This window comes from Macrotis lagotis, chromosome 1, assembly GCF_037893015.1.
Source record: "Macrotis lagotis isolate mMagLag1 chromosome 1, bilby.v1.9.chrom.fasta, whole genome shotgun sequence".
NCBI lineage: Eukaryota > Metazoa > Chordata > Mammalia > Peramelemorphia > Peramelidae > Macrotis > Macrotis lagotis.
Genome location: NC_133658.1, coordinates 255855848 through 255866060, shown reverse-complemented (window position 1 = coordinate 255866060; position 10213 = coordinate 255855848). Strand labels below are relative to the sequence as shown.

Sequence of the window (10213 nt, the reverse complement as noted above, 5' to 3'; positions counted from 1 at the left end):
AAGGGAAAATGGTCAATTAATGGCAGTCAACAGACATTACACTAGGCTGTGGATGGACTTGGGATGAAATTCAAGCCAATGTTTTGTTTTTAATTTGTGGCTACATCTTCATGCTGGCATCTCTGTATGAGGAACTGTATGAACAGAAATGGTTTTCTCTTTAAATATGGCCCCTGGAGATTTAAATGAACCAGATGTGGCTAGATACCTAACTAGATTTCATATTTAGATTCAGTGTTCTGCACTCTTCCCCTCCCCCAAATTAATTCATGATTAGGTTGACGATGGGTAGGCTGTGTGCATCATGTCACTGCCAAAGATGGAAAACAACTAACCTTACCTTTGCCCCAAGCCCAAACAACACTCATTAAAAATTGGAAAAGGTTTTTACAGACCTGAAGAAGGTAGTAGTAGATTTTTATTTGTTTTCCATTTTCTTCACGATTCTCTGTAATGTAGTTTATACAGAGAAGGAAATGTAAAAAAGGGTAGGGAACAGAAGTCACCCTCAAGACAGTGTGGGGGGGTAGATTCTTATTCAGCATATTTGCCCAGTCAATTTTGCCATCCTGGAAGACCTAAACACAGCAAATGGAAGACAATTTTGATGAGTTCAGAGATCTTTATTTCCTATTAATCATTAGACTACCATCACTGGTTCAGTTTAGTATCCAAAACCGAAATAAAACATCGACTAAATTAATAAAATCTTAGAATTGGAGGGTATCATAAAGGCCATCTTTCTTGGAGTTTAAGTCCCTTTTGTTATATCCCCATTAAATGATCAACCAACTTCAATTTAAGTATCACCCTGGGTTGGGGAGCTCATTACCTTTAGTTGTTTTTTCCCCTAATATTTTTGAATCTTTCTTATTAGTAGTATTTTTACCTTTTATTGAGCAGGAATCTTTCTTCCTATGAACACTTATTTGAACTATTTCATACTCTGTGCAAAGTAAAATCATTTTATTTTTTTTCTATATGACAAATGGATTTGGAAACTTTTTAAAAGCCTATGATGTAGTAGTATGATTTCTACCCTTCAATATTTCATGAGATGCCACGGATAAACAATTCATACATCAATGGGCAACATAAACTGGTTTTCAGTGACATAGGTGGATAATCTGTACCTGGGTCCATAGTCAAATTTCTTCTAATCCAATAGTAAATGTCAGAAATTGGGCCTGTTGCTATTGTAATTTTTGTTGTTAATATTTTATTGATTTGTGGGGATTTGCTTTTAATACCACCACTTCTCAATAATCTGTCTTTTCCCTTCCCAATTTAAATAAGGGTATACCCTTATTTAAAGGGAACTCATTCTAAAGTATCAAAGTAAAAACAGTTAAGCAAAAACAGTGATCATTACTTTTGAGAACCTAGGATTGATTACTTGATAGTAATAATAACTGACATTCATGTAGTTCTGTAAATTTTGCAAAACACATTTATATTCTGTCATTTGATCCTCATTAAAAATTTAGGTTGATGGTACAATATCCCCATTGTATAGTTAAGAAAAGTAAGACTCAGAAGGCTAGTAAATGTCAGAGGTGATATTTAAATTCAGGACATCTTGACTCTGGATTCTATATTTTAGCCATTAAACCATTCTGCCTCTCTCTCTCTCTCTCTCTCTCTCTCTCTCTCTCTCTCTCTCTCTCTCTCTCTCTCCACACACACACACACACACACACACACACACACATTCAGGTTTGGATATAGATGATGGACATTATATTTCTTCATTAATGGATCCATTCACACTTTCACCTTAATAGTCTCATCATTGGTGTTACCAACAGGTTTTCTTTTACCCTTTCTTCCTTTCTTCACTTCTTCCATCGAAGGTAGATAGGTGAGAATAGTTTCTAGCATGAATGCTCTTCCTTTTTCTTTCTTTTCTCCTCTCCAGTTTTCCCTTTCTTTGTCCCTGCCCAGACCCCATAAGTGCACTAGGTGGAAATGATGAACAAGAAGTCCCTTCTCCTAACTGCTCTACTCTTGATTAGCCACTAATCTTTATCATGCCCATTCTTTGTGAGAGATCTTGGAATCTCTACTCCATTTGAGCCACTTCTAGCTTCCTAGTGATTAATAAATCACAGGTCCCTCCAGTCTCCCCTACCTTGCAGAGTAATTATGGAAGCTCACACTGCTTGGAGGAGCTGGCAATCTCCAAATATAATCCTTCTGGATGATAGAGGACTATTAGACCTTATTTGCCCTGCTACTTCCTCCTAAAATACTTTGAGCTTCACCATCTGCCTTGCTCCACATCCTCCAGACCACTGAACACTGTCACATGACCTGCCAATGAATCCCAGTGACCCTTGTCATCTGCTTAGATTCTGACCAATTGTACATTCAAATCTTTCCCTCCCCTTTGAAATCTAATCTATGTGGTATCTCCTCTTTGAGAATGTGAGCTTCTTGAAAGTAGGCCCTACATTGTCTTTTTTGTTTGTGTTCCTAGAATTTTGCTCATTGAAATGCACACAGTAAGACCTTACCAAATGTGTTTTTTTATTCATTCATTCATTCACTGATGTGAATACTCAATTTAACAGTTCAGATCACAGTCCAGTCATGCCTTTCCCTTCTGTATACTTTTATTCTAAGTCCTCCTGTAAATCTTCCCTAGGAGTTTCCTTTTGTTGTTTATCCCTTAAAATATATACTTCCTCCCTCAAAATTCCTTATGACATCATACTTTCCTTCAGATTGTCTAATATTTATTCTATAAAAATTTATTTTGTATAAATTTACACACATACTTGTTGTCTCCCTTGGTAGCATACAAACTCTTAGGGGTCAGGGTCAATTTGATATTTGTTGTTCTTTACCTGAGATCTCATCACACAATGCCTATCATAGAGTAGGCACAAATCTTATTGGCTTGATGAAGGATTAAGTGGATACCAGGAGAGGACATGGTCAATCTGAACCTCAATCTTATATGACCAATCTACCTTCTCATTCAGTCATACATTTCTTTAATGATTACTGTTTGATGTATAATTTGTTTTACGTTACATGTCTGATTTATTTCCACTATGTATTTCTCCCTGAGTGATCTACAATTTTGGTTCTTCAGAGACTGTGACATTACATGTTTCATAGTTATATTGCATCAATAATATGAAAAAAATTAAGTTTTTGTTTGCTTTGGGGAAAAGTTAAGGATTTTTTAAAAATAGTGCGTAATTTTTCAAATGCAGATCTACACTATTTCATCTTCCCATGGAATTCTGCACCAGCTTATTGTCTTTCTGCATTAGATATAAGTACCAAGACCAGTTCAATAGACAGTCCTTTCAATTGTATATCATCATTTTCTGAACAATAAGCATTCTTTATCTTCTTAGTTTTTGTATGTGGAACATTAAGCTGAACATTCAGTGATTTTTTTGAAGGAAGTTATGTGATTCACAGGGTAGAGTATAGGAGGAATTGAGTTTAAATCTTATCTTAAACATTTATTAGTTGTGTTACCTTGGGGAGGTCAATTGATCTATGTTGATCTCAGTTTTTTAATCTGTAAAATGAAGATAATAATAGTGCCCACCTTCCAAGATAGTTGTGAAGAGCAAGTGATATATATATATATATATATATATAGATTATATATATGTATATGTATGCATATATATGTGCATAAATACATACACACATATATAATTTTACAAATCTTAAAGTACTACATAAATGCTACTTATTATTATGCATCATATGTGAGAGATCCTGAAATATTCAGATATTTTATTCAATAAGCACATCATCTCAAAAGAAGGAAATCTGGAGAACTTTTCTTTTGATGGAGACCCTTCCATTTGAATACAGAGTTGAACCTCCTCTATGATGGTGACAATACATATTTTGTATTCCTCATTTTATAACTGTTATGAATTATCAGAATATAACTGAAGTTACCACATTTGTTTTATCTTCTCTGATTTTAAGCTGGGCACAAGCAAGATGCACTCAGATGGCAATTATGTGGTATTAAAAATACCAAGATCCAATATTCCCAGACAAAAATGGCAATTTTGATTTATAGATCATAGCAAAGACATCTTTCACAAGGCGAGAAATAAAAGATACATGTTGTATGATCCATATACACATTATAATCACATACAATTTATATTTTTGAATTTATGTTTTCACTTGATTGCAAGTGAAAGGCAGGTGAGAAGAAGCAGTGGAACCTCTTTTTCATTGAAGGTGATTCAACACAGTAATGTGTCATATTTAACTGAACTGAAGAAATCATTAATGATTATTAAAACCTGGTAGTTCTGCCAACTGGTCTAATTTTGCCAGCGCCAATTCTAGCATGAAGAACAAAACTTTTCTTCTTACCAAGTCAGTTACATTTCTAAGAATTTGGCTGCTATTAAAAATAAAAGAGTTTCTTTCTGCCTGATATATTTATTTATTTGGGGACAAATCAACTTTCAGAGAAACTGAAGTTTAAAAACACACACACAGAAAAGAAGTGAAATAAGATAAGTTTCTCATTTCAAGACTTTTTGTGCTAATGTAAGTGTCAAAGTGTCCTCATTTAGCAGGTGAAAGTCTGTTTGTGGGTTGGGAAGAGGTGGTGTGCATATGACTCTTAGATCTATAATATTCATATAGCACTTGTGCATCTGAGCCATATTTATTTATTATTAGCACCATTAGAAAGATCTAACAAGCTTATCGGTTATACTTTTAGATGAATGTGAAACAGATAAGAAGGAACTGTGAGAAATTGTGACAAAGATACACACTCTGTAAAAGAGTGGACCCATTTTCAGGGTTAGTGATGGGCAAAAATGACTCTAATTCTGTTATACAAGAATCATAATTTATCATTTTCAAAGGAGGGCTTGGTAACTAATTGGGCAACAGCCTTCACCTAGCTTTCTGGGAGTAGAAGAGCAAGGGAATTAAAACCTGATAATTTAAACTCTTACTGCATTTGGAACCATCTCCAGTTGTCCTGATCTATATCTGGACACAGGACATCTCCAAAATATTTTGAGACTTGCAAGTCATGGCATCAGCTTCCTGTTGTAATGGTCTTCTTCGACAATGAAGGACAAACAGACAACAGGGTGTATAAGCCATAACAAGCACATTTCTTGTTCCAAATAACTTTTCACCCCAGATAATTGAGAGAGACAGAGACAGATAAATTGGAAGAAGAAAAAAGAAAAAAAAAGAAGAAAAAGAAGAGAGACTGGAATAGAGAGAGACAGAGACAGAGAAAGAAAGAAAAAAGAAGAAAAAGAAAAGAGAGGGGGAGTGGGAGGGGAGAGGGGGAGGAGAGAGGAAGAGAAGGGGAGGGGAGGAGGGGAGGGGTGAGGAGGAGGGGATGGAGTACCTTAATCTTAATAAAAGGCAGTATAATGAAGGGGAAAGAATGCAGAATTTGGATCCAGACAACCTGGGTTCAGATACCAGATCTGTTCATTAATCTTAGCCAATGAACTTTTTCTTTCTGAGCTTCCATAACTAGATGTGACTCAGATTCAAGGGTTTATTCTCTTAAATCTCATTAGGACTAGCAGGTTGAATCACCACAGGTTAGCTGTATATTCTCATGCTTCTAAGGGCTATTGGACAATTGAGAGTGTTTTTATAGAGCTATAACTCATGGGCCCCCATTGATGTATTTCTTCTACTGATGATTCATTGATAACATTGGTTATTTACCAAGATAAATAAATAGTAACATATGTAAGTAATACATATATAACAATATATTAGTATGTATAAATACATATATATTTATTTTTTCATTTCATTTTAGTCTATTTCCCTATATCTTCATTATATATCCCTGTAAATTTCCAAGTCAAATTATCCCTCCCTGGCCACCACATATAGTTGTATCTCTTCATTAGAATGTAAACTTGTTGAAGGTAGAAGCTGTCTTTATTTTTGTTTTTGCTGCAAATTCACAATAAGTAGCCTTGTGCCTAGTACATAGATCTTAATATATACTTTTTCATCCATCCATCCATCCATCCATCCATCCATCCATCCATCCATCCATCCATCCATCCACTCATTCATTCAATCTAAAGTGTCATGTTCTCTGATCAATGAAGGTAAATAAAATGGTACCAAGCCCTTTTAGAGTTAGGCACATAAGGAGTAGAGTACCTTTTATGCCTAACCATTATGATTCTGAAGGGGTTGTCAAGGTATTGGATTCATCTTTCTGGTAGAAAGAATTAAGGGTGCGACAGAGAGAGTGAGGATCTTTGAAAGCAAAAACCCAACTTAAAGTAATGCATTATATTTTGAACACTGTATGTTTGACAATACATTTCATGCCTCATTTCCTGCTAGTTGTGAGCTCTAGTAAACACTCAGAGAGCAAATTCACATTTTTCATGTCAAAAATCCCTCTAGTTCTCTCCCTCCCCTCAACTTGTCACTAGTTAAATAGACCCCTATAAGAATAGTCTGTTCACACTGTAATCTGTTGTGACACTAAGCCTTAATCTGTCTTCAAATTTCCATTGTTTTTCACTAAAAGATTATTGGAGAAATATTTTATAGCTCACATTCATTTTCTTTGCTAAGAATAAATTGCATAATCAGTGGGTATCTGACCAATGCTGAATCTTCTGTCCAAACCCAAGTTTAAGTATTTCATGTGGATTATTCATAGCCATCTATTCAGTTAATTCAATGTAATTATTTTTGTCTGGTTGAGGCAGAATTTACCCTTCCCTGAAATGAGCTTATCTTGTAATAAGATATTAAAAGAGGAAGGACGATGTTGGTGGAGTTAGTTTTACTGAAGCCAAACCACTCACCCCCAGGGTCTGAGTTATGGGACTGTCAAAGTCTTCCATTGGAATACAGTCTGAATTTCTCAAGTGCTTTCAAGTTGTTACTAAAATAACTGAGAATTGTTAATAATAATATTAATAATAATGAAGTGATTTCCCCAACTAAAATCCTCTTCTATTACCTCATCATGGTTTAGGTGTGACCTGATTTCCCTAAAGACAATGTCAGTGGACTATAAGCTCTGTTAGGCCCTATTAAGTAAGAAAGGCTTTCACAATGGATTCAATTATGGACTGTGTGTCTTTCATCAGACAGATAGCCAGTAAGATTATCCCTCTGGCATATAAAGTCCTTGAGGATACAGACCTTTCGGTTTTTATCATTGTATCCTCAATGATTACCACTGTGGTTTGCACATGGTAGGTGCTTAATCAGTGGTGTTTGAAAGTGAAAAGCAGAAGGGAAGAAGAGAGATGGGGAGAGAAAAGGCTTATTGCTAGAAGGGTTCCAATAAAGGAATTTTTTGTGGGGTGGAGGAATGAAAAGAAACTCCTAAAATCATCTATTAAGAATAAGAGGGGTTATAATATGCATTAATAGTAAAGGAGGTTACATAAATTGAATTGTAGATCTTGTAAAGTATTGAAGTACAGACCAATTTAGTAATATATAATTGATTCTTTCTATATACTGGGTCTTGTATTTGATTAGTGTGCCAAAGAATCATTGAAGTAGAAGAAAGTACAAGAAATCATCTATGCTTTTCTTTTAAGCTATATAAATATTGATTGGTCATCCTATGATTACTGATCACTTCGGCAGGAGATCACCAAATTTTCTTGGACATTTTTTCCAATGTTTCACCTTTTATATGGCAGAAGAAGTTCTAATTTTGTCCATCTTAAATCCTTTCATTAGCAAATAAATATACTTTAATTTATTAATTTTATTGATAATTTTATGTATGACTACCTCCTAATTAAAGAGAAATCATTGGATACCCATTGCTAGCACATTATAGAATAATATTAATATCTCATATGTATGTTACATTTTATATATGTTCAACAAGTCTGATATTTATTTGTATAGCACAGATTGAACGAATCAACACATTTTTATCCTAAGTGACTCTTCTCTGTATCTTTCTGTGAATCCTTAAAAGGAGATCCCCCTAATATGCTGAAGGCTTTCTTCTATATCTCTTAACATTGTCTGGGTATCAATAGATCATATGTATCCACTACTGATTTTCTCTTATCATCACAAGACTGTCTTAACTCCTTTTGTGATTATACATCTCTGCTAACATCATTTAGACCCCATGTCTTAAGCAATTTTGCATTAGTAATGTGTTGCAAACCACTTGTGCTTCTCATGTACTTTTCCATAGATCTTTGAGTGACTTTAAACTTTAATTCTTAGGAGTTTGTGGTATTCCAAAGCATGAAACCATACATCAATTATTCAAAGAACAATATAGTCCCCCTTTGGTTCAGAGAAAAGTCTGGGACCATTAAAAACCTGTGTAATTTACTCTCCTCCATCTCTAAAACTTCTAAGTCAAGCTCACTGTTCATCTGCAATATCTAGCTAAGATAATATGTACCAATAGATCAACTATGTGGCTTGTCCATTCAGTGCATATTATAGACTGTTCCAAAGACATTCTTTCTTAGCTTTTTCTTGTGTGAATATTTAAAAATGATTCTTTAGAATAATGATTAATCTCATTTAGGAGATTACAGTCTTACAGAGCTTGCTATACTCAGCCCCATTCCCTTGATGAAAAACATAACTAAATATATTTGTATCAAGAATATTTAAGGAAGGACCTTGAATTTAAAATGGAAAAACTCAGTGAAAATTTTAATATCAAACACTATTCTTTTTTAATTAAATTCCATTTTTTTACCCAATTACAAGTCAAGACAATTTTCAGCATTCATTTTGATAGTGTTTTGGGTTCCAATTTTTTTTCTCCCTCCTTTCTCCTCTTTCTAAAAGGGTAGGCAATTTGAAATAGGTTTTATACATAGATAGATAGATAGATAGATAGATAGATAGATAGATAGATAGATATACACACACACACACATATGCTATCATGTAAAATGTATTTACATAAGAGTTATAGCTGTAAAAGAAGAAACATCAAAAAGATGAAAAACAAAAAAGAACAAAGTGAATGAAAAAAGTTTGTTTCAATTTGTATTTAGAATCTATCAGTTCTTTATCAGAATGTGGATAACCTTTTCCTTCATGAGTCCTTTGTACTTATCTTGGATCATTGTGTTGCTGAGAACTGAATAATTCATAATTGATTATCACACAATGCTGTTGATACTGCATACAATGTTTTTTCTGGTTCTGCTTATTTCACTTAGCATTACAGCATACAAACCTTTCCAGGATTTTCTGAAATTCACCTGTTCCTTAATTCTTATTGAACAATAGTATTTCATTACATTCATATAACACAACTTATGCAGTCATTTCCCCAATTGATAAGCATCCCCTTAATTTCTAATATTAAGATCACCATGAAAAGGGCTGCTGTAAATATTTTTTGCATGTGTAGATTCTTTTCCCCTTTTTATGATTTTTTTTTTGGAATACAGACCTAGTAGTAGTAGTAATACTGCATCAAAAAGAATACACAGTTTGGTTGTTCTTTCAACATAGTAGCAAATTGCTCTCTAGAATGCTTGGATCAGTTCACAACATCATAAATAAAGCACTAGTGTCTCAATTTTCCTACTTCCTCTTGAATATTTATCATTTTCCTTTTTTTTTCATATTAAACAATCTGATAGATGTGAAGTGGCACCTGAGAGTTGTTTTAATTTGCAGTTCTCTAATCAGATGTGATTTAGAACACTTCTTCCTATATTCATAGGATGGCTTTGATTTCTTCATCTGAAAACTGTCTATTTTAGAAATGAGGCCTTTATTAGAAATACTTGCTTTCTGCTTTCTTTCTAATCTTGGTTGCATTGGTTTTTGTTTATGCAAAAAGTTTTTATTAATATAATCAAAATAATCTATTTGACATTTTGTAATGCTCTCTTTCTTGTTTGGTCATAAGCTTGTAACTTGCTTAATGTCTCCTTTTAAGTATTGGATACTATACCAATTGGTTAATATGTGTTTAGTTTTGATATTATTTCATTATCTATGGTATCTTTTAGCAAGATGGTGTTTCCTTCCTTAACTTTTTAAATTAGGTTTATTTTTGTTTTTGCTTCATCTGAAATCAGGATTGTTACCATTCCTTTTTTTTTACTCCAACTGAAGTATAACTGATTCTGCTCCAGTCCCTTACCTTTACTCTGTGTGTATCTCTCTCCTTCAAATGTGCTTCTTGTAAACAACATGTTGTCAGATTCTGTTTTTTAATCCATTTGGTTAT

At 33.9% G+C, this 10213-nt stretch overlaps 1 long non-coding RNA gene across 1 annotated transcript in view; it reads right to left on the bottom strand.

The window, feature by feature from the left end:
- Positions 1–491: 491 nt before the first annotated feature.
- The window catches only part of LOC141504893 (uncharacterized), a 49199-nt gene continuing 39477 nt past the window's right edge, over positions 492–10213 (bottom strand). The window contains exon 3 of the long non-coding RNA XR_012473493.1: positions 492–578. This is a non-coding gene — a long non-coding RNA (uncharacterized LOC141504893). The remainder of the gene's footprint in view (positions 579–10213) is intronic.